Source organism: Capra hircus (assembly GCF_001704415.2).
Source record: "Capra hircus breed San Clemente chromosome X unlocalized genomic scaffold, ASM170441v1, whole genome shotgun sequence".
In the NCBI taxonomy this organism is placed as follows: Eukaryota; Metazoa; Chordata; class Mammalia; order Artiodactyla; family Bovidae; genus Capra; species Capra hircus.
Genome location: NW_017189517.1, coordinates 34037963 through 34051976, shown reverse-complemented (window position 1 = coordinate 34051976; position 14014 = coordinate 34037963). Strand labels below are relative to the sequence as shown.

Sequence of the window (14014 nt, the reverse complement as noted above, 5' to 3'; positions counted from 1 at the left end):
AGAAGACGTGTTTGGGTGTGACTGTTTGCACTGAAAGGATTTAACCTAGTATCTTTCCTTTACTAAATAGGTGGCCTCTGATTTCTGCAAGTGTTACTGGGAACTCCATCACAAAATGAATGATAAGAACAGATCATTTTTTCCAGTTGGAAATAATAATTTTATCTGTGATAAGCATTTGTTATTCTTTAAGTATGGGCTTCCCTGGTGGCTCAATGGTAAAGAGTCCGCCTGCAATGTATGAGGTGCAAGTTTGATCCCTGTATCAGGAATATCCCCTGGATGAGGGCATGGAAACCCACTCCTATATTCTTGCCTAGATAATTCCATGGACAGAGGAGCCTAGCAGGCTACAGTCCATTGGGTTGTAAAGAGTTGGACACAAAGGAAGCAACTTAGCATGCATGCAAACTAAGTATGACCAATAGCGTGTCATCAAAGACACATCAGTCCCTAGATGAATTGTTAAAAATACTGAAATTATGTGCTGGGTCCTAAAAGGGCAAAACCATATGACACAGGTTACTCTAAAATATATACTTGTCACCTAGCTATATAGCTATTGTATATTTAATCTAATACCAATATACTTTCTATAATGAACATCAGTCAAAAATTTGGTTACCTTTTGCCAGCTTAGAATTTAGAAGAGTACATTGGGGTTGATTGAAGATGACCTCCTATCTTTACAGAAGTTGTTCGAAACAATCTGAACTAATGCTTTGTTTTTCTACGCCTCATAAGAAACTGAGGCATTTGGTATTATCCATCTTAGGCTAGGTTTAGAATTGGCATAAGAATTGATATTGGAGATGGTTGTGATGATGTTTCCTCAAAAGAAAGGCATTTGTTAGCAAGCAGCTAACAGCAGCAAAAAGGAAAAAAGTCCTTCATGATTATTTAGATCTCTTAAGTTCTTTGAATTTTTATTAGTATGTGATTGCCAAATCATAAAGTATACTGTGTAATTGTTATCAGTGTGACATCTTTTTTTTTTTTCCTCTAGCCTTCCCTGGTGGTTGTAGGAAATCCTGGGGTCTCCTTGGGTCTGTGGCTGCCTTCTGGCCCTTCTGGTTCACGTCCTGCTTGCTTGGCAGGCCCGGTTGGGCCCCTTGGAACACGTCCACACCACAAGAGGAGAGTGGAGGGGCACTGACGCCTCCCCTCCCAGCACCCTTGTGTGGGGAGGCCCGAACAGGGCCTTATTTTGTGCTCACATTTTATTTGTGTGCTGGTTTTACTTATTTCATATCTGCATTTCTTTGTGTGTATATTTTCACTATCCTTGTCATTTTTCAGTGCCTGTATAGCATTCTTTCCTGATAATACACCACACCAGTGTCCCACTAGGATTGTTTTAATTTTTCTTCATAATTAATAGTAATGTTATGTACATTTTTATATAGTCTTTTACATTTTTTTTCACTTTATATTATTCCCTTGGACCAAATTTACCTAAATGTAGTTAGCAGGTCCAAAAGTACAGCTGGAACCATAACTCATCTTATTGTTAGACTGCTTTTCAGAAAGATCAAATTTGTAGGATAGTCACTACTGTAGAGTTCAAATGTAATTCCCTACATCTGGGCAACATTGGATTTTTATCATTTTATTCCTTTTTTCTTCTCTGAAAGGTATATTGTGATACATTTGGGTTATTCTAATTTGCATTTTATTTCACTGCATTGTTACTTTTAGTGCTTTCATTTTAAAAAAAAAATATTTAAATGGTTCTATCTCTAAGGACTGTAGTTAACCAGCTCATACATTCTCAATGTATTTTGGCCAGCAGACTTTGAACTATGGTAGGCACCTTTCCTCCCATTCTGGTGTTCACCTTTTGACATTTAGTTCATTAGACAAAAGAGCATTTTAAAAAATGGACTGACTTTATTTGAGACTACGAATGCAGTGATATTAGGACATAGTAGCTGTCAGATGGCATGCACACATTCTCTCCTTCCATTCTCGCCTCCGTCTTCCTGTTTTCTGCCTTTTTTGAGGGAGGATATTAGACTTCTTGCTAAAGTCATATGAAAATACACTTGTTATCCAAAGCCTATCTCTGAGAAGGATACTGGTCCCATTGGTAATAGAGATTGCTTTGGGAGAGGTAAACCAGGCCAACAGCTGGGAGAGGAGAGGGAAACTTTTCACTGTAGCTTTTATAACTTTTGATTTCCAAACTGGATTGCTGTTACTTTAAAAAATTTTTATTTTTTGGTATTACTTTTTTTTGGTTGTTGTTGATATATATATATTTTTTAAATTTAAATTTATTTCAATTGGAGGCTAATTACTTTACAATATTGTATTGGTTCTGCCGCACATCAACATGAAGACAAAGGCTTATGTAAGATCAGTGCTTGTCATTATTGTGGATCTTTAAAAGCTAACTTTAAAACTTATGCTGCCATGTGCGATGAACTTCAGTATGTAAGGGCAGAAAATGAGATGAAGGCAGCGCGATTTAGGTATATGTGATATTTGGGCAGAACTGCCTGCCATTCTATTTACTAAACTTCACTTAACATTTCTGGACTATAGGTACAGCATGAAGGAAATTGACTTTCATAGAAATACTTCTCTTGGGCATTAGTATAAGGCTGAGACCTTCCACTGACCTAAATTCCTGGATAAAGCTGGGGTATGAGAATGACAGGTGAGTGATCTTCTTCATGTGTTTCTGTCTCATGGAAGCCGTTTCTAGCCAAGCACTACTTGAGGCCAGCTGGCAGATGCAGGTTCCAATTTTCTATTTGTGATTCCCTGACTTTGGTGTTCTCCATGGGGCTTATCCTTTCTCCATCAATTTTTTGACAAGTGCAGCGGCACAAATATGACTGGAAACCATGAGCTCCTCTCTGGCCACACTGGTGGTGCATATCTCTTAAAGGGACCAAGAGGATGCCTGGAGGCTTCAAAGCCCCCTGAGGAGTTAGATCTCTACATGTCTTTGTTTGAGGATAGACTTTGGAAATGAACTTTCAGGGAATCCTTCAACCTAATTGGAATTGGCTGCTATCCCTGAGGTCTTGTACTGATTAGACTTGTGCTGTCTGATAAGGGAACCACTAGCTACATGTAGCTATTTAAACTGAAATAAAATGGAAAGACTGGGTTCCTCAGTCTTGCTAGTAACAATAGCCACGTGGGGCTGGTGCCTCCTGTACCAAACTGAGCAGATACAGACCATTTCCATTATGGTAGAATGTCCTATGGGCCAGAGCTAAATTGTTCAGGCATGGCAGCAGTGTACGCAGGTGTGTGACCTGAGGGGATAGCCTTCCTGGTGTGGTCAAGGCCTCCCTAATCCTAACGGTCCTTTGAGGATTGTCTGAATTCTAGTTCCTCCAGCAAGACCACTCCAGCCCACAGCGACGACTCCCTTCTTTGAACACCTAAGGTGCCTGAAAGATGTGATGACATGTTGTTTTACTGGTATCACACTTTTGCTTTGAAGTTAGTTCTCATCTTCCCAGCAAGGCTGCAGGGCCCTCAAGAGCAGAGCTTCAACCCCACACTGCCTGCTAGATGCATCTATATGTGACACAAAGCTTCCCTTTTCATCCCAAAATGCTTGTCAGAAGCATTTATCAAAACCCTCCTTTTCTCCAACTGCCTTCTTATGCTTTCTTTGCTCTTATTTTCAATAGTTACAAGAATCAGTGTGAAGGACACAATGTCAGCTTTAACAACCATTTATTTTTTGAGGACGGTCAACATGCTTATTGGGTATTACAGTCTCATTTTCTGTCTTGGTGAGGGGGTGAGGGTGAGGAAGGTTTCAGAACACTGGTGTTAGATCTTGAAAACGCTTTGAAGAAAGTTGATATCTTCCTCATCATTTCAGACCCCTGTCTAGAGGAAGTATGGGACTTCTCAGTCTGTGAACAACCAAAAGAGAAATGTGATCAGTTACCAGGCTTTCCAATTGCTGTCAGGCCCCAGGGAGTGATCATTTGGGATTCAGAAATAAGTAGTTATATAATAGCTTTTGTTTTTAAAAGTGCTTTCACAAAGAGTATTTTGCTCCTTCTGACAGCCTTGGGAAGAAAGCAGGAGAAACCCAGTGAGGTCAGATGCCTTGTCTAAGGTCACATGGGTAGCCTGATGAGCTAATTCCACACAAGAAGGTAATTTTCAACTCTTAACAGTACTGGTGTCCATTTCAAAATGTCCAGGCAAAAGCAGCTGTGCACTACAAAAGGCTATCATTTCTCACTCAGTTTGGGTGCATTTTCAGTTGTCTGACCCCAAGTGATCTGTTTGTTGTGTGAGCTATACAGGACTCGTGTGGCCAATAAAAGTCTCCATTTGGACTCACTGTTCTATACCACTTGTCTTGTGCAAAGGGCTCTTAAAGCATCTAATAGTTTATGTTAACAAAACGATTGTTGTATCTGTAAGGACAGAAATGAACATTTATCTTTGTTGCTGATGCATTGTGAGAAGATGTCATAAAAAGAAACAGAGCAATAAAGCACATACCTTATTTCTAGTAAAAGACATGGTTCTAGACCTCTTGCAAATCCTCACTTTTTCTCTTTAGCAATATAACCTTAGGAACCTCAAGGATCTATGACTAAAACTAAGGTAGCAGATAGCAAATTTAACCCCAAATAAAGGGGGGGATAGTTTAGCTCTTCAGATCAATAATGCAGTACTGGAATGTGCTGATAGTTTAAACAAAATAAGAACCAAGAAATTAATAAGGAAAAAGCCAAAATTTGCAAAGTTAAAGGCTTGAATGGAGAGACCTTTTCTGAAAAAGTAAGACAAAGACTTAGTTACAGAATTCAAGCATATACTGCAAGGCCACATTCTGAAATCTCGAGGGGAAGAATAAAGCTTTGTTTTTGCAGTTTGCGGGTCTTGTTAAAAATGTAGATGCCTGATCACCATTTCCAGGTCCCCTTCAAGACACCCTGCTGCTGCTTTGATCTGCTTTGTGGGCAGCACCATGGACTTCACTTGGTTGGTACTGGTCACTCTGAAGAGAGAAATGTACCTGGGTGTTCATGGCCATGACACATGCCAAGGGCTAGGGAATGACACGTCGTACCATGAACGGATTTTGATTCCCCCAAAATCCTATTCGTGAAAAAGTAAGCTGTAATGAGCCTGTCTTGGTCCAGAAGCCCCCTCTTTTTTGGTGGGTTTTCCTAAGCAGGTATTGTAATTTCAAATTCAATGTAAACTGTCCTTTGTGGGGAGCTTTACTACTTTGAGCACCTTAGCATAGGGTGAGCCATTTCTGCATTTCTTCCTCCAAAAGCCCTTATCAGAGCAAAAATAGGTTATCTGAACTGCTTCTCAGTGAATTCCTCTAATGTGTAGAATGTAGGGGTTGGGAGGGGTGTCCCCATCAAACTGAAGTCACAGAAGAATGTGATTTTACTCTTTGACTGGACATGCTACTTGGAAACCTAAATGGGATCTTTTCTACTTATCACTAAACTCTGCAGGCAGTTCCTGGTCATTGCTTAGTTCTGAGATGTGGCCCCTGTTTGGCAGGAAAAAGAATATGGGATAGAGCCTCAAGACCTGTGATGTTTGAGCCCTGGCTCGGCCACCTGCTGGCTGTGCCACCTCAGGCAGGTCATTTGCCTCCATTTTCTCCTCTCTGAGAGACAACTTCAAGACTTGCAAGGAAGCATGGTATGATAAGCTTTAGTGACGGTTAACCTTGTCGATATAATGGAAATGATGCTTCACAGGGTGGATGTGAGAAAAGCACTTGGCAGAATGCCTGGTACATGGCCGGTCCCTAATAAATGTTACTCTCAGTACCTGTCACCCCTTTGCTGTGAGGTTTAAATCAGATAACTGCATAATAACCTGCAAATTGCAATCTACATACATACTAAGGGAGAAGGAAATGGCAACCCACTCTAGTATCCTTGCCTGGAGAATCCCATGGACAAAGGAGCCTGGAGGGCTACAATCCATGGGGTCGCAAAGAGTCAGACACGACTGAGCGACTCACATACACACACACATACATACTAAGTCATATTATTTCATCCTCATATTGCTGGTGGGTAGGTGTGTGGCAAGAGCCATTCAATGTGATGGGCAAGGGGGGTGAATGATCAAAACTCCTATGTTGAAAATGACATAATTGAGAGCTTCATTCTAATATGATAAATTTGTTGTACCTGAAGTGACATCGTTTGAGGAATATTGGCTGGTCAGGTCACTTCTGCGTTGATAGAGGGTGAGAAACTGCCAAGACAAAGGTGCAATACTAGCTTAAGCCTCTGCCCTTTGATGGACAGGAAACACTAGAAACCCTGAAGGGAGCACAACCATTGTGGCATCGTACATAGAAATCTCAGGGCCCCTCAGTCTCAAAGAATTATCTTCTGGGACTTGGTTATTCCTAGACACGACTTCTCATAATTCTTGCTAATTAGGACACCCAGGATTGGCGCCAGACTCAGACAAGGGCTGCCGCTGGTGGATAATTTCAAGGGCTCACGTGTCCCAGGTCACAAAACAATGTCAGCCCTCCTGGAGCTTGGAACAAATAAAACATTTTCAATCCTTCTCGGAGCAAAGATAATGATAGTGGAGGTCTTAAGAGAAGAGGAGGCAAGGGGAGGTCCATTATACTACCCCAATCTTTGAAATAATTCTTAACCATTGTGAGGTCTGGAGCAAGAAGGTGGTAGTATGAGGTTGCAGCAGCCTGGACGGGGCAGGGTGGAGATGGTGGCTTAGGTGCTGGCTTTGCACTGTGGACCTTCCTCACCCCCTGGATTGCAGGAGCAGCAGGGTCCCAGAAGGGCCTGCAATAGGCTGGCGGAGGTGGCTGGGCTAGATGTGCCATGGTGAGGGCAGGCAAAAAGGATGGGGCAGATCAATGAAGGCAAGATGAGAGAAGCATGAGAGATGAGAGAAGCTCTCCACACCAACACCTATCGTTGCTATGGAGAGCAGAGTATTATGGTGAAAGTTTTGGATTTGAGGCAGTTTGTGGATTAGGATACTGAGGATAGACTACATAAAAGGATAAACTGGGACAGAACAATCTAAGGGACTGGTTCTCAACATTGTCTGCACAACACAACCATCTGGAGAAATATTACAAATAGGCGTGCTTGGACCCCACCCCAAATGAACAGGAATCCCTGAGGCTGGGGCAAGCATTGTTTTCTTTTCTAAGTTGCCTAGGTGACTCTAGTGTGAAGTCAGGTTGAGAATTCCTTATCTAAAGGAAGGAGGGGAAGGGGCAGATGCTACTAAATGGCCAGACACAAGTCCATTAACTCAGTGGTTCTCAACACTGCCTGTTCATCAAAATCACCCAGGGCCCAGGCTGCAACCCAGACGAACTGAATCTGAATCTCTGGGGATGGGACACTGGGCGTCAGTTGTTGATTCCAGGGTGCAGCCAGGGTTGAGAACCTCTGCTCTGTGTAACGGTTCCCACACAGGCGTGTCCATCAGCTTCATGGGGGTAGGAGCTGAGGCACTCCTGACTTAGTTGAAATTTGACTCTGATGGTGCTAAGGCTGTTCACCTGACAAACATTTATTGAGCATCTACCTTATCTCAGACCTATGTTAGGTGCTGGGCATACAGTTATGAGTGAAAGAGACAAGCCCTTGCTGTCGTGAAGCTTATACTCAAGTGAATCCTCTGCCAGAGGATGAGGGCAGGAATATTTGACAGCTTTGTTTACTTCTGAATCTCTAGCCCTTGGCACATAGTAGGCGCTTGATAAATGTTGAATAAATGACTAAATGGTGACCTAAGTGCTGTGGAGAAAATAACGCAGGATAAGGGGGATGGTTTGGGTTTATGTGTATGTACACGCATGCTGGGGGATGGTTAAAGTGAAGCAAAAGTAATACAAAACAGAGAGGAGGATCTAGGAGGATCTGTAGTTTCAGTCTCCTCAGAGACTTCCTAAGAGGGCTTTAAGTGGAGGGAATTTCCTGGGATCACACTAAGGTGGGCCAGATTTTTGGAAAGCTGCCTAGGAAGGGTACCCTGCAAAGCAGATGGAGCCAGCATTCATTTCCCTCAGCCAGTGCCCTTTCCTTTTTGAAGCATCTGTTCCCTCGCTGCCCCCACCAGGCCCTCCAGTTCCAGGGACTCACTCCTTGCGTGCCATTGTTATCAGGTGCTAAGGGGCTTACTCTGTGCACTCTACTCGGGGACAATAACTTCAACCAGGGGTTGGCCCCAGCTGGGAGTGCTTCCTGAGGCCCCCTCAAGGCACACCACACTCTTACTTTAAGGTACTCCCTCATTTCTGTCAGGGTTCCACTGGCTCACACTGAAGGGAGCCAGTGAAAAATATTTACCTTAAGACTGCTCAAACTCTCCAGACATGGACTTTCAAGACTTTCTGTGACCAAAACACAATATTGAAAAACAGTTATTTCTGAGACATGTACACATTTTGGCACAAAAATAACCTCAATAATTTCATCAGAGAATCGCAGAAACTAGGCAAGCAGAAGAAACCAAAAAGAGGTGAGATCCTCAAATTCTGGGCACAGGTCTTGGGGAAGGTGCCTCTAACATGCCAAGCTCATCCCATCTAGGGTCCCTTGCACTTACTGAACTCTGTGTGTGGGACCCTCTGCTTCCAGATCTTCTTGTGGTCACTTCCTTCCCATTATTAAGATCTGATGTTTCTAGACTTCTTGGACCAAACTAATTAGCCAGTCATTCTATATCATTGGGTTCTTCTTTATTTTTTTTTATTTTCATATTCATTCATGAATTTCACAAATATGTACTGAGTATCTACTCTGTGCTTCTTTTGTAGACACGTGGGGATACAGTGAACAGAGAAAAATCCCTGCCCTCATGGAACTAACATTCTAGGGAAGGGAGAGAGTCAATAAACAAATTTTTAAAAAAGCTTTCAGATGGTACAAATGCTAGGGATAAAATTAAAGCAGGGAGTGCTGGGGTGGCATCGGGGTTTCAGTTTTAAAGAAAAGTGTTCAGGGAATTTTTGACTTCAAATATAATATTTCAGCAAAGATCTGAAGAAGATAAATGTTCATGTGGCTAGAGTGGAGTGATTAAGAGGGATCATAAAGAGAGGTGGTCAGACAGGTCACCAGGAGGGGCGAGTGGAATCCAGACCATGTGTGGCCTTGTAAGCCATTGTAAAGACCCTGGCTTTTATCCTGGGTGAAATGGGAAGTACTTACTCCTATCTAGAATTATTGTGTTTATGTGCTGTACTCAGTCGCTCAGTCCTGTCCAACTCTTCACCCCAGAGGAAGCCCTATTGTGTTTATATCCCCTTCCCAATTAGAAGGAGGTGAAGACTTTGTCTCTCATTCGCAGCTGTATCTCCACAACTTAGAACAGTGTCCAGCCCGAAGAAATTGCTCAGTGACTCTGTTGAATGTGAATGAATGCATGAACTGGACAGGTGCAATATTAAATATTACCACAGGATACCTATATCTAAGCATGACTCACTGCAGTGAAGTTGAAGAAAACAATGACATTGAATTCAGATTTAGGAGACTTGGGATCTATATTCTGACTGACAGTATGACCTTGGACAAGTCACTTCCCTACCCTGAACCTCAGTCTCTTCAGCTGTAAAATAAGGTTATACTAGCTACTTTCTTTGGAGAAGGAAATGGCAACCCACTCCAGTGTTCTTGCCTGGAGAATCCCAGGGACAGGGGAGCCTGATGGGCTGCCGTCTATGGGGTTGCACAGAGTCGGACACGACTGAAGTGACTTAGCAGCAGCAGCTGCTACTTTCTGGCTCTGACAGCCTATGATTCCATAATACAGGAAACACACCAGTGATGTATTGTCCTCTGACGATGACCTATTTATGGGATTCTGGCAACTTAACTCCATTCTATGATTCATCTTTTAATTAATGTTATTCCCACTCTCAAATGGAGAGGATATATTTCTTGAGTAACTTCTTTAGTGGGTGCAGGCTTGAAACAACCAAGGCCAACTCCAACTCTGTAGTTGGAGTTTTCAGGCCATCTTTACAGTAAACATGATACCCCTACCTCAGCGCTGTTCCATTGTTAGAGCCACATTGATCCTTTGAGCTTTAAAAGAATAGAGGACCAAACTCATAAATAACAGAATTAAAGTGGGGTCCACCCTAGCCAGGATTTAATGTAAGCAAATAAATGTAGGTTTAATTTTTAGCTTTAAAAGCTTTTAAATATATTTTACTAGGGCTAACCTAGTTATACAAAGCAAGCATACATTCTTAAAGAGATGATTAAATTCTAGTAGCATGGGCTGTAGTCTACATATAGATGTGATAAACCTTTATTTCCTGGATATTTCCCACAGGATCATGGTAACTGTAAACTTATAGTCACACTACATACTTCTCACCACAATTATTAATGGAATCTTACTAGTGTTTCAGAAAAAGCAAACTAGTTCATCACACTAACCGGTTAACTGACTCAGTATTCCTCCAATTTAGATCAGCTTACTGGAAAACTCAGTATTCATCAATGTGATGAACAAACTCTCTTTTTAAATACAATCTAATTTAAAGGAAGAAAAGAAATCAATCCAACCTTCTGTAACCTTGGCACTTGGATCTGTGGAACGCTCGTCATCAAAGCTAAAGAAAAGATACAAGACATTTCATTTTCTTTGTATTTTATATGAAGGAATGAATAATGATTAATGAATAATAATGACTGTTAAAGAACCATCTGTCCAAGTCTTTATATAGATGTAAACCTGGCATGGTATGTCTGTGAGTTCTCAAAATAAAAATGACAGCTACACTGACTTTGGTTTATATGTTCCCACTTGTCTTATGCAATGATACCAATAGTTGAGATTTGCCTGCAATACTAATTATGTATGTTGAGACAAGCGTGAGTGGAGATAAAGCCAGTGGTGGGCCAGGAGTGGATGTCCTAAAATGGCATCGGGTCAAAAAGAAACCTTAATTTCATGGTGCCAAGTGGAAAAGGATATAGTTGGAACAGGGTGGATTTTCTTCCTTATGCCCTATTTCTCCCATGATACAAAGTGCTGCTGTTTCGAACTTATGGTTATCAGTGGGGAGGGTGGGGTGAAGGGATGGTTAGGGAGTTTGGGATGGACATGTACACACTGCTGCATTTAAAACAGATAACCAACAAGGATGTACTGTATAGCACAGGGAACTCTGCTCAATGTTATGTGGCAGCCTGGATGGGAAGGGAGTTTGGGGGAGAATGGATACATGTATATGTATGGCTGAATCCCTTTGCTGTCTACCTGAAACTACTACAACATTGTTCATTGGTGATACCCCAATATAAAATAAAAAGTTTTAAAACATAAAAACAGAGTGCTACTGTTCCCAGTTTGTGAATATTCTTATAAACACAAGGGCAATTTTAGACATGTTTTAGCTATTCTAGAAAAACTATTAGGACTTCAGTGTACTTTGTTCCTCCCTGTCCCTATAGATACCACATGGTCCAGCCTTTCTCTTACAGTCTTCTCCAACCTGGATGGTCTTATCTAAATCTTATCCATCATTTAAAGCCCAACTCCAACTCTAATGCTTTGGAGAATTCTTCTGAGTGCTCTAATTTACATTGCCCCTCTATGTCCTTGGGATTCTTCTGACAGTGCCACCCGGCTGAGCATTTAGGTACATACATGAACTAAGTGGGAACTCCTTTAGGTGAGCCATTAGTGTGGGGACTGTTGACTCAGAGCCTGTCTCCCAGATTCAAGAACCTAACACATTAAAGACTCAAAGAAACTATACTATAGACTACTATACTAGAAAGTAGATCCCAGGAGAAGAAAGTAGAGACCAGATAAATAGGAATAGGAGAAAAGATGTGAAGGGAGGGCCCAGGAAGTAAACACAGGGGAGTTAGGGGAAGGAGTAAGGGGAGATTGAAGGGCTAAACTGGCTTCCTCACAGGTTTACTTGAGGGGCCCATTCTTCCCATCAACATAATCTTCGTTTCAGATTTCTATTTCCTTGCTGCTAAGTCACTTCAGTCACATCCGACTCTGTGCAACCCCATAGATGGCAGCCCACCAGGCTCCCCCGTCCCTGGGATTCTCCAGGCAAGAACACTGAAGTGGGTTGCCATGTCCTTCTCCAATGCCTGAAAGTGAAAAGTGAAAGTGAAGTCGCTCAGTCGTGCCCTACTCTTAGCGACCCCATGGACTGCAGCCTACGAGGCTTCTCCATCCATGGGATATTCCAGGCAAGAGTACTGGAGTGGGGTGCCATTTCTATTTCCTTAGCCAACTAGTATTACTTTAACTGACTGTACCTAGCAAATGAAGGCAGATCTTCTTCATTATATAAAGATGCACTCATCATTCTATGGATGAAGTGATGTGTTGGTTCGGTGCTAGGTCTCATTTCTGTTTCCTGGAAAAATACAAGTAAGACACAAAAGAGTGTTTATAATAAATAAAATATACCACAACATTTCCTTAGTTATCTATATAGCCAGCATTTCTGACCAGGCACACTTTGTTTGGTCATGAGATTTCACATGGCTTTCCAGTAAATAAACAGATCCCAATACATAGAGTTTGTGGAAGGCTATTGACCTGATGAGCTCCTGAACTGGCCAGAGTCATATCCCTGTGTTTTGTTTTCTCTGGTTCATTGCTGCTTCTGAGTTAATTGGATAGAAGTGAAAGTGAAAGTCGCTCAGTCATGTATGACTCTTTGCAACTCCATAGACTGTAGTCCATGGAATTCTCCAGGCCAAATACTGGAGTGGGTAGCCTTTCCCTTCTCCAGAGGATCTTCCCAACCCAGGGATTGAACCCAGGTTTCCTGCAAATTGATAATCCATGGGATTGTTTTACTAGGGAATTCTAAATCATGTGTAATCCCTTACAAATGTACCTTACATATGAGTAAGGTACAATTTTTGGGGTAGGGCTAACCCAAGAAGTCAGTGAGGCCCAGATCACCACTAGAAGGGTACAGAACCAGGGCTAAGAGCTAGAGTTTACGGGCTATTTACAGGGGGAATATTCAACATATTCAACTAACAAGCTGGATAAGTAATTTTTAAGAAGATAGTTGGTTAAATAACTTTCCTCAAAGTCACATAGCTACTAAGTGACAAAGCCAGAATTCAAACCCAGATAGGCTGAATTTGCATGAATGTTTTTACTCCCCTTCAAGTCCATCTTCTGGTCCTGCCCACTGGAATGTAGTTGGTACACACAAAACTTCCAATGAATATTTACAGGTCAGTGTACAAAAAACCCCCACAACCTATCATTTTAAATAATTTACTTATATTTCTCCTAACCAGTTTCTATTTTCTGTTTCTCTTGTCCTTCTAAACAGCCTAGGACTCTCTTCATGATTTGTTTTTCTTCAATTGAGGCTCCTGGCTTCATCTGTTAATCATTTCCCTTTTGTTGTAAATATCATCAGAGCTGGGAGAGACTACTTGGGATCCAGTTGATGCCCTTATCTTCCTACCCGATGTGTATTACTTGGACTAAGTTTGTGAAACTTTCTACCCTTTCTATAGAAACCTGGTCACTGATAGTTACATTTCTGTCTTACGCTCAGTTGTGTCTTTTTCTCCCAAGGCGAGTTTGTGACACTGAAAAAGCAAGAGAGTTCCAGAAAAAACATCTATTTCTGCTTTATTGACTATGCCAAAGCCTTTGACTGTGTGGATCACAATAAACTGTGGAAAATTCCGAAAGAGATGGGAATACCAGACCACCTGACCTGCTTCTTGAGAAACCTATATGCAGGTCAGGAAGCAACAATTAGAACTGGACGTGGAACAACAGACTGGTTCCAAATAGGAAAAGGAGTACGTCAAGGCTGTATATTGTCACCCTGCTTATTTAACTTCTATGCAGAGTACATCATGAGAAACGCTGGGCTGGAAGAAGCACAAGCTGGAATCAAGATTGCTGGGAGAAATATCAATAACCTCAGATATGCAGATGACACCACCCTTATGGCAGAAAGTGAAGAGGAACTAAAGAGCCTCTTGATGAAAGTGAAAGAGGAGAGTAGAAAAGT

General features: G+C 41.8%; 1 long non-coding RNA gene across 3 annotated transcripts; it reads left to right on the top strand.

Annotated features, from left to right (window-relative positions):
- Positions 1 to 344: 344 nt before the first annotated feature.
- LOC108634464 lies at positions 345 to 13601 on the top strand. Of its 3 annotated transcripts, XR_001917623.1 has the most exons (4): positions 345 to 2662; positions 4046 to 4136; positions 4912 to 5661; positions 10454 to 11115. It is a non-coding gene; the product is annotated as an uncharacterized LOC108634464 (long non-coding RNA). The 3 variants fall into 3 exon arrangements; XR_001917622.1 differs by lacking the exon at positions 10454 to 11115 and adding an exon at positions 13567 to 13601 and having other exon boundaries at positions 4046 to 5661; XR_001917621.1 differs by having other exon boundaries at positions 4046 to 5661.
- Positions 13602 to 14014: the final 413 nt, after the last annotated feature.